Source organism: Macrobrachium rosenbergii, chromosome 3, assembly GCF_040412425.1.
Source record: "Macrobrachium rosenbergii isolate ZJJX-2024 chromosome 3, ASM4041242v1, whole genome shotgun sequence".
Taxonomy (NCBI): domain Eukaryota; kingdom Metazoa; phylum Arthropoda; class Malacostraca; order Decapoda; family Palaemonidae; genus Macrobrachium; species Macrobrachium rosenbergii.
The window spans coordinates 64,013,383-64,032,090 of record NC_089743.1 but is presented as its reverse complement, the minus strand read 5'-3'; the positions used below and the strand labels follow the sequence as shown (position 1 = coordinate 64,032,090).

At 44.2% G+C, this 18,708-nt stretch overlaps 1 protein-coding gene across 4 annotated transcripts in view; it reads left to right on the top strand.

Annotated features, from left to right (window-relative positions):
• Positions 1-18,708, top strand: part of LOC136856546 (serine hydrolase-like protein) — an 87,612-nt gene that overhangs the window by 23,894 nt on the left and 45,010 nt on the right. The gene's annotated exons all lie outside the window — the stretch shown is intronic.

The window sequence follows — 18,708 nt, the reverse complement described above, 5'->3', positions numbered from 1 at the left end:
ATGGTTAGGAAAAATACAATTTACAGTACAGTACTTTAAAAAATTGTGATTTTTTTTCTCCTTTAAGTATTTTTTTAAAAATTGCATTGTTACCTGGGCCTTACTATTATCCCGTCACATTTAATTTACTTTTCCATTACTGTACATTATTTTTCTTGAAACTCTCGGGTTCTCTGAGTGGTAGATAAGCAAAGGTTTCAGTTTTAAATCCCTACTTGCATTCCTGGAAATTAAAGAGTTAGTCTGTCCTTCACTGGCTTTGCCCTAGCAGTGACTTCTGTTGGGTGATTTAGGTCCTGTTTTGTATTTTCTTCCAAAACAGGCCTGTCAGATCACAGTTGAACACTTGGGGGGGGACTAAACCTTCAGCCACTATACAGTATATGGTGTTGTAGTACTTTAATATATTTTTCAGCAACATCTTTGTCAGCACTGGCAGCCTCCCCGTGCTGCACCACACTATGTATGCTGCTTCACATGAATTTCTCATACCATCTTTGACTGGCTTTGAACTCTGAGTGTTACCAGTCTCAGCATTCATTCCATGGTTGGTTGTCAAGAAATTAGCTTGCAGTTATCTTGCATTTTCACATAAGGTGACCTCAGAAACTATCACTGGTAACTGATTTTCATTTATTCAAATTAATAAAAATTTCTAAACCAATTGTTTGAGACCTTTGTTTCATAACAGATTTCACACCCTTAGCAACATCAGCTCATTGTACGATGTTTTTAGTTTTTATATTAGTAAAAATTCTTTGTTTGGCCATCCCATACTCCTTTGCCAGAGCAAGTATTTGGACTCCACTTTCAAGTTTTCATATTATTTCCTTTTAAATCTCTTGAGATTTTCTCTCTTTGCCTTGCTGACATCTCTAGTGTTAATAGGAGGCATGGTGACCTATGCACAATTACAGTACTCAGCATATGATTAAGACAAAACTCACATTGGCAACAGTTAAGGAGAGATGTGCACTGAGTGAGACCCATGCATAGACTGAACCCTTCCCTTTGTTTCAGTTGGGGGCCGCACACACTGACACATTTAATCCCTTACATGGCCTTGGTCCATCCTTAAGTAAAGCAAATGTTAATTGAGTGGATTTCTTCTCAGAAAAATCATCCCTTAAGTGAATTGTCTGTTAAGCAAGGCATCTGGTAACTGAGGCCTGACTGTACTAGCCTCACAGTCTCGTGTGTTACTGAGGTAAAATTAATATTACAATCTTCCAAAGCCTGTCCTTCTGCAATAACAATCCTCCTCCCTGTCATCACTGTGGGATCTTCTTTTACATTGTGGATATCAAGAATTTTTAAATATTCACATTTTACCACCTTGAGCACCCTGTAACACCATAAATTATTTCATTTACCCCTTTCTCTTGCAGCATGTACACTGCTATTTCCTAATTTTGCTTTTTATATAAGTAACTTACCCAGTAATTACATAGTTATTAGTTCCACTTTCTGGCAGCTTAAAATTTTGAAATTAGCAGGTCGCACTCATTTGTTTTGGAGTAGGTGACGTGCCCCGCCCACTTCGGGGGGTTGGGGGTGGGAAAAGAGAGGAACAACTTAGCAAAGAGCTCAATTTGTTTCTGCAGGCTGATGGTTGAAGTACCGTGGTTGGCAGTAGCTTGATTTTGGAATTCATACTTTCCTGGTTATTTCTTCGTCAATTGGTGAAGCATTCCTTTGTAAGCCTTGAGACTTTTATTAGTTAGTGATAGGTGAGACTTGATCATTGGATTACAACCCTTTTTCAAATATTTTGGACTTGTTAATCAAATTTTTCATAATGTCAGACACTAGTGCTTTTAGTTTTAGGCACTGCAGCAAAGGCTGCAGTACACATCTAAGTAAGGAATCGTAGAGGACAAACTTGTTCTGTTGACTTGAGATGTGCAGAATGTAATGACTGGGACTTAAAAAAGTGGAAAACATTAGGTTCTCATTTGAAAAAACTTGCTAGGGACAAAATAAGAAAAGCGGCTACTAGGGAGATTAGTAAACTAGATAGTCAGGATTCGTCGGCTGAATCAGACAAATGTTCCTTTAATTTCTGTGAACCTTGTCCCATCTCCTCTACCTGTTCAAACCTCTCCTTTGCCCGGCTCTCACATTTCCCATCCCAACACCATGGCCAGTCTTGAGTCAAAAATTGACAAGAGATTTGAATTTATTGTAGAATCAATCTCCCATTTAGCTTCTTCGGTTAAAGTGATAATGGATAATAAAGGTGATTCAGAGCACCCAGTGGTACCCAGTGTTAGAGCAGTGTTAGTGGAGGAAGTGGCTGTTTGGCCTGCCAATTCTCATAGGCCAAGTTCCCTGGCATACTCCCTAGCACCTGGGAGGAGTCAAACTGGTAGCCTAAGGGAGGTCAGTGGGGTCTGCCCACAAGCAGTCGCCCCCTCAGTTCAGTCTGTTGACACATACCAGACTGCAACAAAGGCCATTGGAAAGGCCTTAAAGTGGATGTGCATGATGTGTCCTCTAGTTCTGAGGAACTAAGCCCAAGGCGTCAGTGGCGCTTATCAGGCAAGTCACGGCTGTTGAAAAGGCATGCAGTGGGTGACTTGCAAGAGGAGTAAGGATCCTGAGCGCCCTTCCTGTAGTCATTGGGACAGCCCGGAACGATTTTCTTTTGATAATCTCTCGGCTGAGGATTGTCATTTGGCACTGAAGTGCTAGGCATCTCGTAGGTGTTCGTCATCTGCCAAGGATCGTTGTTTGGAGTCTGAGCACCCAGCAGTATCGTAACTCCCTCCAGTAGTCGAACGCCCAGTAGATTCAGTGTGTCAGTCTGTCAATCAGCACCTGAGTGCCCTCAGCTCCCGTTCGTGATTTGGTGCCCAAGCTCCCAGTTAACGATGTATGTCAGGTGCCCGAGCTCCTGCTTGTTCCTCCTCTGGCACCTGTTCTTCCTGTGTCTTTGGAGCGCCCATCGGTGCCCACTCGTCTTCCTACCCAGCAGACTGCTTCAGGCACTCATGCTGTTGAAGCTTCTTCGGCTTTTCAGGCTCCTGCAGTCATTGATCCTATCCAGAGTAAACTAGACAGTATTTTAAGCCTACTTAAGAAAGCTCCTGTGTCCACCAAGGCGCCTGCAGAGCTATCCTTGTCACTCATATCTACTGAGGAAGAAGTCATAGATGATCAGGAGGCACTAAGTGACACACCTTCAGAGATGTATGCCTCCTTGCTGAGGTTTTTATTAGCTACATTTCCGAGCTTCTTTTCTCCAGCTACTCCATCCTCTCCTGCTTCATTGTTTTTTTATGGAGGCTCAGACTGGTGGTTCATCCAAGTTGCCTAAGTTAGCCTTCTCTTCTTCAGCGAAGAAAGCACTGAGTGATGTCGAAGGGTGGCTTGAAGAGAAGAGAGACTAAAGCAAAGTGACTTTCAGTTTTCCCTCCCCTTCAAGACACTCACACGTAAGCTATCGCTTTTATGCCACAGGGGAAGCTCCGTCTCTGGGAGTTTCTCCGGGCTGATAGACTCAGTGAGGAGATCTGCGTTTATTTCGGCAAAGGTTATGTTTTCAGCCTCTGAGTTAGCACATCTTTTAAAGAACATTTTTAAGGTCTTCGAGGTTATGAGCTTTTTAGACTGGACTGTAGGTGCTCTTGCCTACAAGGTCAGAGACTGCACGATGCTCCCTCAAGATTCTTTGTCTGACTGGCTAGGAATTCTTTCCTGTATTAAACAAATTCAGATCCAACCAAAATGCATCCATGATACTGATAGCGCCCTTTTGGCCAGCGAAGGAATGGTTCCCGGATCTGCTGGAACTTCTAGCAGACTTTCTGAGACTGCTGACTCCAAAGCAGCAACTATTCAAACAGCCACACTTCAGACAGTTTCATCGAAACCTGTCTACTCTGGCCCTGACAGGGTACAAACTGTTAAGCGAATACTGTACTCAAGAAGAAGGGCTTTTCAAAAGCAGCTGCTGATACTATTGCAAGGTGCAGAAGGCAGTCATCTGAGTGAGTCTACCAGGCGAAGTGGGCCACCTTCAGGGCATGATGTAGGGGACACAATGCCTCCTCTACTAAAATGTCTAAAGCAGAAATAGTAGATTTTCTGATATACCTACGAACTTCTAGAGGGGTATAGAGCAATGCTAGGCTCTGTCTTCCGCCACAGAGGAATGGACTTATCCACCAACCAGGTCTTGTCAGACCTAATTAAGTCCTTTGAGTCAGTTAAGCTGAAGGAAGTTCCATTAGTCTCGTGGAACTTAGACATCGTTCTTAGATGACTATCCAGCCCTTGCTTTGAGCCTATGGACTCTATCTCTTTAAGAGATCTAACTAGAAAAACTTTAAGAGATCTAACTAGAAAGACTTTTTCGGGTCGCTTTGGGAACAGCAAAAAGGGCCGGTGAGATTTATGCCCTTGACAAAACAATTGGTTTTTCACAAGGAATTGCAGTTTTTCTTTTTCATTGAATTTTTTTTAGCTAAGAATGAAACACCATCGAAACCATGGCCTTGCTCTTTTACTATTAAGAGCCTATCTGAAGTAGGTCCAACTGAAGAAAAGAGAATTCTTTGTCCTGTGAGGGCCCTTAAACATACCTCCGAATATTACCTCCACGAGTGAATTCAGTTCGGGGAACTTCAAGCAGCCTTTGGTGTTCTGTAAAAAACCCCCTCACGGCCTCTGTCCAAGAATACCCTGGCATTCTTTCTCGGGGACCTGATATCAGAAACCCACTCCATGGTTGGAGAGGAGTCTATTCCTTCTTGTAAGGTAAAACCTCATGAAATTGGGGCAGTTGCTACTTCTTTAGCTTTTTTTTTATTTTTATTTATGTAATTATTTTCATTTATCTTTATTTATTTATTTATTTTTATTTATTTATTTTTATTCATTTATTTCTTTTTTATTTTTGTTTATTTATTCATTTTTTTTAATTATTTATTTTTATTTATTTATTTTCTTTTATTTATTTAACTTTATTTCATTTATTTATTTATTTTTAATTTATTTTTTTATTTATTTTCATTTATTTTTATTTATTTTTTATTTTTATTTATTTGTTTTTATTTATTTATTTATTTTCTTTTTATTTATTTATTTTTTTATTGTGAAATTTATCCCTTGCTTCTATTTTACAATCAACCTTTGGAAATGTAAATCAGTTTTTGCCTCCCATTACTTCAGGGATATAGAAACAGTGTATGATCAGTTCAGTACCTTGGGTCTGTTTTACACGGCTGGTGTGATGTGGGGGGAGGAAACATAGGAGGCAACGTCCTTCCTTTGTATCTTCGCCTTGCGTAGGGTATTGAGTCATAGGGGAGCCTGAGAGTACTGTGTACATGGAGTACCCTCCAGTCTTTTCTTTGTAACGTTTGGGTATTGGTGTTTTAATATTGTTTTGGTGGTTTTTGGTGACTGTATTTTGTACTCTGGTTGATTGTGTATGGTGCTGCACCCTGGGGAGGGGCATCCTTATTCTTTGCTAGCCATCGGAGTTGGTCCATCGCTGCAAAGCACCCACTGTAGTAGTGAGCTCTTCAGGCTATACTGCCTCGCCCTCGCCTCTACAAGTTAAGGTGAGCACCGACCAGAGGCAGTATCTACCTGTAGCAGCTCTCTTATCAGGTAAGGAACAACAAACATTGATTCAATGTTAGCAATTTTCCTATTCTCAAATTCATTACCATTAATAATGTTTTGGGGTAGACATGTCCAAGCCTTCCTTCCCACTTCCTGTCAATGTGGGTATCAGCTGTGTGATTACTGGGTAAGTTACTTACATAAAAATGACATTTTTATAATAAAATAGTTTTATATATACTTACCCAGTACAGTAATTACATGATCGGAAACCTCCCTCCTCCCTTTGCATGGACATAGGGGCATAAACAAATTGAGCTCTTCGCAAAGTTGTTCCTCTCTTTCCCCCCGAAAGTGGGTGGGGCATGTCACCTACCCCAAAACAAATGAGTGCGACCCGCGAATTTCAAAATTTTAAGCTGCCAGAATAAGTGAAACTAATAGCCATGTAATTACTGGCTAAGTATGTATAACTTTATTTTATTATAAAAATGTCATTTTTATATATGACACTTACCAAGTAATTACATAGCTATAGTTTCTACTTTAAACGGCAGCTTAAGAAGTGAAAATTCGCGGTGGCACTCTTTTATTTTGGTGCAGGTAAGTGCCCTGCCCACTTTCGGGGAAGAATAGGCACAATGTAGCTAAAGAGCTCAGTTCGTTTCTGCCGTTGATGACCGAACATTGGTCGTTCAGCAGCTGTGTTTTGTTAATTCAGGAGTAGTTTCACCGGATGGTTTGGTTGTTTATTGAAGGATTTGGTGAAGCACTCTTTCATTTGGTAGCCTCCAAGCTATATTTTCATAGCTTAGCTTAGCTTAGCCTTTTTTCAGTTTTTTAGACAATTATGTCAGACACAAGTGTGACCAGTAACCGGTATTACAGCAAAGGCTATAGTACTAGGTTGACTTCATTTAAATATAATGAGCATTCTGTTTGTTTTCACTGCTGTGGACAAGTATGTTCCCCCGACTTGACTTGCGAGGAAAGTAAGGATGGGGCCGTAAGTAAATGGAAAGTGTTGACCAATCATTTGGATAAACTAGGTTTCTCTAATTTATCCTAAGCTTAGGAAAGCAGCTGCTAGAGCCGAGGCTACGGCTTCTGTGTCCTCTACCCCTAAACTGGCTTTTTCTACACCTTTGACTTCTCATGCCCAGATTCCTACTTCTCTCGCTCTCCCTACAACTCCGTTACCTAACTCCCTTCCCTCTGAACCTAGTGCCATGCCATCACCAGTCTCGAAGCTCGGATGGATAAGAAATTCAATGCTTTAGTAAGTACAGTTGCTTAGATAGGAGCTTCTGTAAGATTTCTTTTGGACAAAGCAAATGAGGATCATAGTGCAAGTGTCGGTGCAAGTGCTAGTGCTTGCTCCCAGGTTAGTGTTGCAGTGTTGTGGAGGGGGTGGCTACTCGTCCCACCTATGCACCTGGGAGGAGGCAAACTGTAAGTCCAAGGGAGGTTGGTGGGGTTTGCCCATAAGTAGTTGCTTCCTCAGTCGAGCCTGTTGCTGGTCCCAGGTATCGACAGACAGCACTGGAAAGGCGTCTTATGGAGCTCCTAAATTCGATCCCTGTCAGACTCCCTTGCACCTGGGAGGAGGCAAACCATAAGTCCAAGGGAGGTCGGTGGGGTTTGCCCTCGAGTAGTTGCTTCTTCAGCCGAGCCTGTTGCTATTTCCCAGGTTTTGGCAACCAAACACTCGAAAGGTGTCTAATTGGATCACACCTTATCTTCCAGTGGTTCAGATTCTGAATCCAAAGGACACGGTCGACGTTTTCAGGAGTCTTCTAGACGTTTGGAGAGGCATGTTGAGGATGTGCGTCCAGCAGTACCTCGCAAGCGCCATAAGGATCAAGAGCCCTCTTGCAGCTGGTGGGACGACAGAGAGCTCTCTTTGGACACTGAGCTCCCATTGTCTCGTAAGCGCCCATTGGCTCGTAAGCACCCATAGGCTCACAAGCGCCAATTGGTTCCCAAGCTCCAATTGGCTTATAAGTGTGGTTTGGGACTCCCTCTCCCATTGGATCCAAGCTCTCAGTGGCTCATAAGCCTGCTGCAGGTTCAGTTCGCGCTGTAGCTCTAGACATCCTGTTGGCTCCCAGCTCTCCAGCAATGGGATACGAGTCTGAGACTTCAGATTCAGAAGTCCCTATTGCTGCAGGTCAACCTGTTTCGGTACCTTCTGTGTCACAGATCCCCAAGGCTGTATCCTCTTCACCTGTCACTGATCACGTGAAGTTTGCAGGTACATCAGCACCCCGAGACTCTTCTTTGCTTTCCATTCACCAACATTTGGACAACATCCTGGAACTGTTGAAGAACCCTCGTCTTTGAAACCAGAAGAACCACAGCAAGATTTGGCGCTTTCTTCTGTATCTTCAGCAGAGGAGGAACCTGAACAGCCTTCATCAGCTTACGCCTCATTATTGAATTATTTTCTGTTCTGCTTCCCGACATATTTCTCCACCGTTGCCCCTTCTTCCCTGGGATCAGCATTCTTGTTACATCAGTCCTCGAGTACCACTTGACTCCCGTAGATGGCCCTTTCTATTTCATCCAAGAAAGTGTTGTTGGGGATCGACTCTTGGTTGTCTGAGAAGATGGAGTTGGGCAAAGCTGTACTTTGTTCTCCTCCTTCTCAGTTTTCCAAACGAAGGTATGTATTCTATACAACCGGGGAAGCTCTTCCTTGGCAGTTTTTGCTTTATTCATACATGCAGACTGGCTCGGAGTCCTGTTGTGTTGTCTTTCATACAAGGCAATTCGAGATGGGGCACAGGAGTTAGCTGCTTTTTTTTCGTCATGTATACTGAAGAAAAGAGACATGTGGTGTTCTTTCACCACTAAAGGAGTGACAGGTGACACCTTCCCAGAGATCTGCTCTTCTTTTCGCTCATCTGGACAGTACCAGCCTTTTTCCTCAAACGACTTTAAAGGTGGTAGCTACGGAATTGCAAAAGGCTACTCACGACTCGCTTGCACAGTTGTCCAAGCGAACGATGGAGTCTAAACAAACACCTGCTGTTTCATTTAATCCTTGGCCTCTCTCTCTCCTCCCCAGCCATGGCCCTTTTGAGGTAACAGAGGAAGAGCTTCCTCGTGCCCACGCACAAATCCCAGATCAGTTTGCCCTATCAGCAAGAAGTCCTCTTCTAGACAAGTCTCTGGCAAGTGAGACTTCAGTCCTCCGTCTACCTGTGGGCACCAGACTCCCACACTTCTGGAGGCAGCAGGAGGCCAGATCGATAGAACTGTGGGTACTATGGGTTCTCAAAGAAGGATATGTGATTTCCTTCAAAGAGATTACACCCCTGTCACCTGTGCCCGTCGCCTTAAAGGTGCACTTGGTAGGCTCCGAGAGTTTTTTGTTCAGCTTTCTCAAAGGAAGTCACAGCTCATCTCCACAAGAGAGCTATAGAAGAGGTAGAAGACGTGTCATCGGAGAGGTTTTGCAATCACCTCTTTGTAGTCCCCAAAACCTCTGGGGGTTGGAGGCTGGTCCTGGATGTAAGCGGTCTGAACATCATCCAAACCATGAAGTTCAGCATGCAGACGAACAGACATGAGAGATGCTTACTATCATGCACCCAAAGAATTCTGTCATTTTCTGAGTCTTCAGACCTGCTTGGCCAATGACTGGATGAGCCTGCTGTGGACTTGTCTCCATAGAGGTGTTTGTTCCTTTGGGGATACTGCATGTGAGGACTTTGCAGTTCTTTCTGAAGGCCAGTTGGAACAAGAAGATTCTTTCAGATTCCTTCATATTTCCCATCACACATGAAATAAAAGATCTTCAGTGGTGGCTCATAGAATGAAGGTTCCACTCACGGAAGTCCCTATCTCATCCAAACCCGAACCTCTCATTGTTCTCCGACACATTGGACCTAGGTTGGGAAGCGACACTAGGACGATTGGAAGTGTCTGGGGAGTGGTCCCTTCAAGAGAGGAAACTGCACATAAATCTGTAGAAGTTAAAAGCGATTCACCTGGCTTATATTCGAAACCAAGGAGGCACTCACTCTCTGTCACTGTGCGAGTTAGCCAGGGATCTATTTCTTTGGGAGCACAACAACAATACACAGATTCTCACCCACTGTGTTCAGGGCAAGTTAAGCGTATTAGCAGACAAATTTGGCTATTGCAACAGGTTCTACCCACAGAATGGTTGCTGAATCCACAAGTGCACACCGACCTTTTGAAACGGTGGGGAACACCGTTGATAGACTTGTTGGCAACATTCAGGAACCATCACTTCCTCCTGTATTGCTCTCTTGCGCCAGACCCTCAGGCTTGGGCAACGGATGCGATACTTCAGGATTGGTCACACCTGGAAATGTATGCCTTCCCTCCATTCAGTCTAGTAACAGACATGATCAACAAATTCAAGACTTTTCATCATGCATCGATGATCCCAGTAGCTCCCTTTTGGCCTCAAAAAGAGTGGTTTCCAGACCTTCTGGAACTTCTGTTGGACTTTCTGCAGCTCCTCCCAAGAGGAAAGATCTTCTCAGACAACCTCACTGCAACAGATATCATCAAGGTTCGTCCACTCTCGCTCTGACAGGCTTTAAATTGTCAGGAAGCGTGTTAGAGCGAAAGGATTTTCAAGAGAAGTTGCGAATGCTATTGCAAATTGTAGACGTGACTCTTCTTCAAAGCACTACCAGGCTAAGTGGGCAGTTTTTAGAACATAACAATCCTTCTTCTTCTACCTCTGTAGCCCAACTAGACGAATTTTTACTTTACCCAGAATCTTCGAGAGGCCTTTCGACGTCTACGATAAAGGGTTACAGATCCATGCTGAACTCAGTATTCAAGCATAGAGGTGTGAACATTTCCTCAGACCTGGACATTTAAGACTTAGTCAAGTCTTTTGACACCAGGAAACGGAAGTCTCAGCAGCCATTGTCTTGGAACCTTGACATAGTCGTACATTGGTTGTCAGGCCCACCTTTTGAACCTATGCAGATGTCCTCCTTTAGGGATCTGTCTAAAAAGATACTTTTCTTAATTGCTTTAGCCACAGCGAAAAGAGTCATCAGACAGAGATTGTGCCCTTTTAGGGCCATCTCTCATCTCGCTCTGGCCTTGGCGTAGATGGAAGAACAGGGGAAGGGGATCAATACTTCGACTCCTTCACAGATGTCGCAAGTGGACTCCGAATCCATTGGCATCTATTGTCGGATTCGAGTCCTTCTTGCTCCCCTCCTCCTTGGATTTTGCATCTACTGTATTTATTAAAGGTTGAGAAACTCCGTCCATGTCCACGTACACTTCTCGTCTCTCCGCAGAATCCTTCCCATCCGCTGTCAAAGAATGCGATTAGTTACTTTCTGAGGGAGATGATTTCACAGGCTTCTCAGGGTTCTTCTTCGTCATCTTCAAGCTCTGTATTATCCCGAGCGCACAGTATTCGGAGTATGGCCACTTCATCTTCCTTTCTAAGGGATTGTTCAGTGTCTTCTATTCTGGAGGCGGCTACTTGGAAGTCCGTCTCAGTGTTTACTTCCTTTTACTTAAGAGATGTTCAATTCACCTTGTCGGAGGGTTATTCTCTTAGTCCGTGTGTAGCGGCTAATTCTATTATCTAGGGTGCATTCTATTAGCTGAGGTGGTATTCTCTTAGTGCGGAGGTTCTTAGGTCAACCAGATAGAGGATTTCCTTTTAGTCTTTAGAATCTTAGGCAGCAGTAATAGTATAATCACATGGACTTAGGTTTAGTATGTTTTTAAGTATCTTAGTCTTTGATAATTCCCTATGAGAGTCCAAGGGGGTTCTCTAGTAGGCTAGGCTCTTTTGTCGGCGCTGAGATACTTCTTTGCTCGTTGATCGTTGGGCCTTATCCAGAGGATCAGCGGCTCGGCACACTGCTTCATTCCCCTCCATACATGAGAGGCTCTGAATAGCCACATGGGAGGTTCAGCATACTCCTCATACATGAGAGGCTCTGAATAGCCACATGGGAGGTTCATCGTACTCCTCCATAAATGAAAGGTTCTGAAGAGCCACATGAGGGGTCGACGGACTGAGACAGTACTGACCTGACTGATGATCAAAGTACTCTCCAGCATGTCTCTTCACCGAAAGCATTGATTGATATGGTGAGTGTATGACTAAACAGATATCCTATGCAGAGCAGATCAGTAAGCTACCATCTCTGTGGTTTTAAAAAGGGGGCATGCTGCAACCTAGATGGGTCTCCCTCCAGCATGTCTTTTCACCGAAAGCATTGATTGCTATGGTGACAAACATATACACATAAATTTACACATAGTAGGTTGATAATGAATTACCTGCTTATTCTACATTGACAGGTCGGGCTGAATTAGATTGATCCCACCTCCATTAAAATTTTGTTAACCGGGCTAATTCAGGTGTTCAGGGAGTGTATTGCAATTTGAAGTTTTCATAATAAAACTAATATTGTAATAGTGAGTGACTCAGTTGGGGATGTCGGCCTCTGTCAGCCGGTATTTGCAACAGCCTTGTCAACGGTACCTCAGGTAACTCATTTGACAAGATTTTTCCTGTAGCATTGGTAACGCTGACAGTTAATTACCCACTTTGTGGGTAAAATTATGGGGATATAGTTTGGACTGGTCAGTGACCAGGGCTAATTCAGGTGTTCAGGTAAGTATTACAATATTAGTTTTATTATGAAACTTCATATTGCAGTAAAGGCTGCAATATGCAACTGACTGAAGCCTGCTATGACCCTCATACTCTTTGTACATCTCACAGGGGTCAAATATGTTCTTCTGAATTGATTTGTGAGAAATGTGTTTCATGGGATGGTAAAATGTGGAAGACTTTGAGTAGTCTTTAACCAAATTAAACAGGGAGAAAAAGAGGAAAGCAACAGCAGTGTCTGCTAAATCTGTTATTGATAGTAATTCTGATTCCTTATCTATTTTTCCACCCGATCCCTCTTCTCAGCCTGTACCAACCACTCCACACCCTGGCTCCCATCCCATTACCAGCCTTGAATCTAGTATTAACCATAAGTTTGGGTTATTTCTTAGTACAATGGAGAAAATTGGTGCTTCTCTTAAAGTCCTGATGGACAAAGAGTGATGGTGAAGTGTCAGTGGAGGAGGTGGCTGTCTGTCCCGCTGATTCTCCTAGGCCAAGGTCCCTGGCAAACTCCCCTAAACCTAGGAGGAGCCAAGCTGGCAGCCCAGAGGAGGTCGGTGGGGTCTGCCCACAGGCAGTCGCCCCCTCAGTTGGACCTGTTGCTGAGTCCCAGGTTATGACAGAGCGCTGCTGGAAAGGTGTCTCTATGGAAGTGGATTGTCTTTCATCTAGTGTTTCCAGCAGTGATTCTAGTCCTAGGCACCAGTGGCGTTTTCAAGATGAATCTCTCCCTCTGAAGAGGAGCATCCCTGGTGTATCTCAGCTCCCTTCAGTTCCACTTAAGAAGGTTAAAGAAACTTCTCCAGAGTGTCTGCCATCCTGTAGCTTTTGGGACAGTTTGGAACATTTCTCCCAGGATCATCCGGAGTTAGTGGGATGGTTTCCGTCCACCAAGCATGCTACTGCTTGTAAGCATTCTTTTGTATCTAGGACCTTGTCTTCTTCTAAGTACCCCTCTGTAGTTTTGGAGGATTTGCCTGGGCATATAGTGATGTCGGAGCGCTCACCAGTGCCCATGCGCCCAGTTCCCATAGCTCCTGAACAGTCAGCTTTACCTGGACCTTCTTTGGCTTCTGGGAAGAAGTCTTTGGCGCCAATGCCCCCAGTGGCGCCAGAACTTCTTTTACCTGTTGAATGTGCTGCTCCTTGTTGTGTAGCTCTTTCCGAGCACCCGTCGTCTTCTGTGTGACATCGTCTCCTGAGCGCCCCTTACCCGAGCGCCCATTGTCTCCTGAGCACCCCTTAGCCGAGTGCCCATTGGCTCCTGAGCAGCCGATGGCGCCCATGCGCCTGTTGGCTCCCATGTGCCCATTGGCTCCTGAGCGCCCAGTGGCGCCCGTCTGCCATTTGCCGCAAGATAGTCTGTTGGCGCCCAAGTCCATTTCCGCTTCTGAGCATCCAATTTTTTCTGGTCCTTCTACAGCACCTGTGTCTTCTTCTGTGCTGCCTACTCCTGCTCCTGCAGTTGCAGCTTTGCTTCCAGTCATGTCTTTTTCTTCGTCTTCTGCAGCTCAACAGGTGCCCTTAGTAAATGGATCCTTCATTTCAGTCGATCCAACGGCAATTGGATAATATCCTGGGCTTAATTAAGAAAGCGCTCTCAGCTCCTCAGCCTGTTGTGGAACTGTCGCCCACTTCTTCTGAGGAAGATGTGGATCCTTTTACCCCTCCTTCGGCGTATGCCTCCTTACTCAGGTTTCTGCTGCTGACTTTAACAGACTTCTTCTCCCCTGCAGCTCTGGCTTCTCCGGCTTCAACATACTTAATGGACAAGCAGATGACTTCTTCAAGGCTATCTAAAATGGTGCTGCCCTCTTCAGCTAAGAAAGCTCTCTGTTAAGTGGAAAGCTGGCTCTCGAGCAAAAGAGAGCAGGGAAGAGCCTCTTTTAGTTGTCTGCCGCCTAGATTGTCACAGAGAAGATACCTTTACTATGTGACCGGAGAGGTCCCATCCCTGGGAGCTTCTCCAGGTTGATTGACTCCTCTTGAAGGTTGGTGTTTAATTCAACTAAGATTTTGTTCTTGACCTCAGAATTGGACCACCTTATCAGGTATTTGTTCAAGGTCTTGGAAGTACTCAGTTTTTTAGACTGAGAAGTAGGAGCTCTTGTCCGCAAATTAAAAGATTGGCCTTATATTCTGGAAGACTTCTCTGTGGAATTTTTAGGGGTTATCTCGTGCCTGGATAAAGGTATTAGAGATGGTTCGCCTGAATTATGCTCACTGTTTGTGATGGGTGTTTTCAAGAAAAGGGAGCTTTGATGTTCCTACACCACAAAGGGAGTAACACCTTCCCAGAAGTCTGCGCTGCTCTTCTCTCCACTTGACAAGAAGCACCTGTTCCCTCAGGAGACTGTGCTCCAGATTGCTTCTGATGTGCAGAAAAAGTCAACTCAGGACCTTCTCGCACAATCAGCGAGGTGACCTAGGGAGTCTCCAACCTTCAACTCTGGGACAGTTTCTCCTGTGCAACCTCAGCCCTTTCGGGGTAGAGACAGACAAAGAGGCTTCCCCAGACCTCACAGAAATGCCTGTTTCACCCCTTGGGCAATCAAAAAGTCCTCTAATAAACCACCAGCACGTATGTGAGGATCTAGTCCTCCGCACACCTGTGGGGGCAAGATTCTTCCACTTTTGGGGGCATTGGGGAACGAGAGGAGCAGAGAGTTGAATTGTACAAGTCCTGAGAGAGGGTTATTCGACCCCCTTTCTGAGGAAACCTCCCTTAACCAACAAGCCCATCTTATTGACGGCCTACTCAGCAGGCTCCGAGAGGTTTTCAGCCCTCTCCCAAGAAGTGTTAGCACTCCTCGAAAAAGAAGCAATCAAACTAGACAAGGACATCTCCTCTCCGGAGTTCTACAATCAGCTGTTTGTAGTCCCCAAGGCCTCTGGGGGCTGGAGACTGGTTCTTGATGTGAGTGCCATGAACTTGTACGTGCAGAAAACAAAATTCAAAATGGAGACGTCCTAGTCCATCCTTGCAGTCCATCCTTGCATCCATTTGTCTGGAAGATTGGATGATTTCGATAGACATGAAAGATGCCGACTTCCATGTCCCAACTCATCAGGATTTGAGGAGGTTTTTAAGGTTTGTGTTCCAGAGCAAGGTGTACCAGTTCAGAGCCCTTTGCTTCGGCCTGTCTACGGCCCTGCAGGTATTCACGCATGTGCTAGCCCCAATAGTGAAATGGTTACATTTGATGGGGTTCAACATTTCGCTGTATCTCGACGACTGGCTCATTCACTCCCAGTCGAAGGAAAAATGTGCGGAGGATCTTCATAAGGTCCTTCTTCTCCCCCAGGATTTGGGCCTCTTGATAAACTTCCCAAAGCCTCAACTGACTCCTTCTCAGGATATAGCTTATTTGGGGATGAGGATAAACTCATGGATTTTTCGGGTTTTTCCCTCCCCCCCAAAGGATAAACTCATGCCTTCAGAAGGTAGACAAATTTCTCTCCCTTCAGTCCTGTTCTGCAAACAGCTGGATGAGCCTGTTGGGAACCCTCTCGTCTGTGGAACAGTTCATGTCCCTGGGAAGGCTGCACATGAGAAACTTACAGTTCCTTCTGAAAATCAACTGGAACAGAAAAAAATACCCAGATTCTTTCGTTTTTCTAATAACGAATTCAAGAGACAAGCTCTCTCAAGGAAAGTCGCTCCTTCCTCTGAACCCTGACCTAGTGTTTTATTCAGACGCATCAGACCTAGGTTGGGGAGCCCTCCTGGGAGACAAGGAAGTCTCAGGCCTTTGGACTGCAGAGCAGAAGAAATGGCACATCAGTGTGAAAGAATTGATGGCAATTCACTGGGGATTGCAAGCGTTTGCATCTTAGGTGTCCGGGAAGACAGTGACCGTCTGCTAGGACCACACCACAGCACTGTCTTATGTCAAAAAGTGGGGGAACTCATTCATTTACCCTTTGCCAAGCAGCAAGAGCCCTGCTCATTTTGGCAGATCAGAATCAAACTCAGATCTTAACCGGGTTTATTCAGGGGAAATTCAACGTGTTAGCAGACGAACTCAGCCACCAAAAGCAAGTTCTCCCTATAGAATGGACTCTGGACCCCATTGTGTGCAAAGAACCATCGTCTCCCTCTATTGTTCACCAGCACCAGATCTGCAAGCTTGGGTGACGGACACAATGCTTTTAGATTGGTCGAACAAGGACCTTTACGCCTTTCCCCCATTCAAGATTTTGAGAGATGTAATAAACAAGTTCCGAAATCATTGGAATGTAAATATGACTCTAGTTGCCCCTCTCTGGCCAGCACAGGAATGGTTCCTGGACTTGCTGGAACTACTCACAGATTTGCCAAGGCTGTTGCCTCAAGAACCCAAATTACTCAGACAACCACATTTCAGGCAGTTCCATCAAAGACAGTCCATTCTGGCTCTGACCGCATTCAGACTGTCTACAGATTGTTACAAGAGAAAGGATTTTCAAAGGCAGTTGCAGACGCCATTGCTCATTTTAGACGACATTCCTTGAGCAAAGTTTATCAGGCCGAGTGGACAGTCTTCCGTGACTGGGGCAGGAGACACAACATCTCATCTTCTAAGACATCTGTGGCGAAGGGAGGTGATTTCCTGCTCTATTTAAAGTTTCCAGGAATATGTCTACCTCAACCATTAAAGGCTACAGGGCAATTTTGAGCTCTGTATTTAGACATAGGGGCTTAGATCTCTCCGCTAATAAAGATTTTTCTGATCTCGTCGTTCTTAAGTGGCAGTCACAACCATGTTTTGAACCCCTGCGATCTATCTCTTTGAGAGACCTAACTAGGAAGACTCTGTTCCTAGTGGCGTTAGCTACTGCCAAGCGGGTAAGTGAGCTACATGCTTTTGATAAAAAGACTGGATTCTGTCAGGGTAATGCAATTTGATCTATACCCTAGGATTCTTAGCTAAAAATGAGACCCCCTCCAGTCCCTGGCCTCACTCATTCATTATTAAAAGTTTAGTAGATATTCTAGGTCCGGAGGATGTAGAAAGAACTCTTTACCCTGTAAGGTCATTTAAACGCTATTTACATAGAACGGAAAAGATCCACGGGTCTTTGAGCAACCTTTAATGCTCAGTAAAGAATCCTTCTCACCCTCTTTCAAAAAATGCCTTGGCATTTTTTATGAAGGATCTTATTCTAGAGGCGCACTCACAGATTGAGGAGGATGTGTTGCCCGTAGTGAAAGTAAAAGCGCATGAGGTGAGGGCGGTAGCCACGTCCCTGGCTTTTAGACATAATTTGTTTATCACTTCTATTATACAAACAACGTTGTGGAAATGCAAATTAGTGTTTATATCTCATTATTTGTAGGAAATTGAAACTGTTTATGAAAATTGCAGTACCTTGGGTCCTATCTCGATTGCTGGTATGGTGTTGGGAGAAGGAGTGTAGGAGGTTTTCCTTCATCCTTCCTATTTTCTCACCTTGATTGATGGTGTCGAGTTGTAGGGGAGCCTGGAGGTACTTTGTATTTGGAGTGCTCACCAGTTTTGACTATTAATGGTGGGGTAATGGTGCTTTTAATGTTTAGCAATAGGCAACTGTGTTTTTATTCTTTGGTTTTGTTTTATGGTACTGTGCCCAGGGCAGGAGCAACTTTGTTAATTTTTCGTGTGCAGTCAGACACTCCTTCGCAACAAAGAATCCTGCTAATGTAGTAGGTGACTCCTGGCTACACTGCGACGCCACTATATGTTGAGATGAGTGCCATCCAGAGACAGTACTTTCCTGTAGCAGCTCTCTCAACATTTTTACCAATGCTAGCAATACTTCTCTTAATTAAAAAATACTCATAGTAGCATGAGTCTTAAAATGGAGAAGCAAATCCACAGTTATGTATATGTACATATATTTAAAGATAAATCAATATAGATAGCTTTCGGGAACTTGTTTGGTTCCCCTTTTCAATCTGATGCATTGATGTAGCACTCCAACCAAGTAAACATAAAAGGACTCAAAACAAGCGAAGTTGTTTATAAACTGTGGTCTAATTGGTCCTTGCTCGATGCAGTCGTTTTGCTGGTCATCAACTGCATAGGCGCCTGCAATGTCAGTTACTGGAAGCAACGGAGTTACCTGAACGGGAGAAAGAGAGGCAACTGCAGCATCAGATGTGGCTAATGAAACAGCACTATCAAAATGGTCTTTATTCTTAAAACCTTTAATGTACTTCCTGGAAATAAGGTTGTTGGTGAATTTATCTTCCTGTGTAAAAGATTTATTGCCATCCATAGATAAACCACTATCTATTGTCGCACCCTCCACCAGTCTTCTTAGGCCAACATCTTTACTGCTAAATATTACTTTAGATTCTGCCCAATTTATGCGGTGGTCGAGTTTAAGACCGTGGCTAACCAACACACTGTTTTCTGCATGTAACTTGTATGCTTTTTTGTGTTCCCCGATTCTTGTGAGCAACTCTCTACCACTTTCCCCAAAATATTTAGAGTCACATTCTGTACAGGGAGTTTCATAAATGCCAA